Below are 1013 nucleotides of genomic sequence, written 5' to 3'. Positions count from 1 at the left end.
CTGAAGTCTCTAATAGAGAACTAAAAAGAATCCTGGAACGGACAGTAAATACCCGTAGAAAGGATTGGGCACGGAGCTTGGATGATGCTCTGTGGGCTTACAGGACAGCATTCAAGACCCCTATAGGGACCTCTCCATACCAACTTGTGTATGGTAAGGCATGTCACCTGCCCGTGGAACTGGAACATAAAGCCTACTGGGCAACCAGATTCCTAAACTTTGATGCCAAATTAGCAGAAGAAAAAAGATTGCTCCAACTAAATGAGCTAGAGGAATTCAGATTCACAGCTTTCGAAAATGCCAAGCTTTATAAAGAGAAATCAAAAAAATGGCATGACAGAAAGCTGTCATCTAGAATCTTTGAACCAGGACAGAAGGTTCTGCTGTTCAACTCTAGACTCAGGCTATTCCCCGGGAAATTAAAATCCCGGTGGAGGGGACTATACGTGATTACAAGTATATCACCATATGGTTATGTGGAGCTTCAAGATATTGATTCTGATAAGAAGTTCATTGTCAATGGACAGAGAATCAAGCACTATCTTGAAGGCAATGTTGAGCAAGAATGCTCAAGGGTGAAGCTAGATTAAAAGCTCAGCAAGGTCCAGCTAAAGACAATAAAGAAGCGCTTGCTGGGAGGCAACCCAGCCATGGGGCATCAATCCTCTAAGCATTTTGCCCTATTTTTATTTTTATTTGTTTATATAAGGTTCACTGACACTAAGGTAAAGAATCATTTGCATAAGTTTACAGGGTACAGAAGGAATCTGCACACAAAACAGAGATAGGGAGCTCACTGGCAAGAAAACGCCAGTGAAGGCCATTTTGGGCGTTCGGCGCCCAAAATGGGCATCCAGTGGGCGCTGAACGCCAGTAAGGATAGCTATCGGGCGTTCAACGCCAGAAAAGGGCAACAACTGGGCGTTGAACGCCCAGGAGAGCAGCATTTGGGTGTTGAACGCCCAAAACAGGCAGTGTTTGGGCGTTCAAACGCCAGGATGGTGGGGAGGAGG

The sequence above is a fragment of the Arachis ipaensis genome, chromosome B08 (assembly GCF_000816755.2).
Source record: "Arachis ipaensis cultivar K30076 chromosome B08, Araip1.1, whole genome shotgun sequence".
Lineage (NCBI taxonomy): Eukaryota > Viridiplantae > Streptophyta > Magnoliopsida > Fabales > Fabaceae > Arachis > Arachis ipaensis.
The sequence above is the reverse complement of the archived record's forward strand: the minus strand, read 5'-3'. Positions refer to the sequence as shown.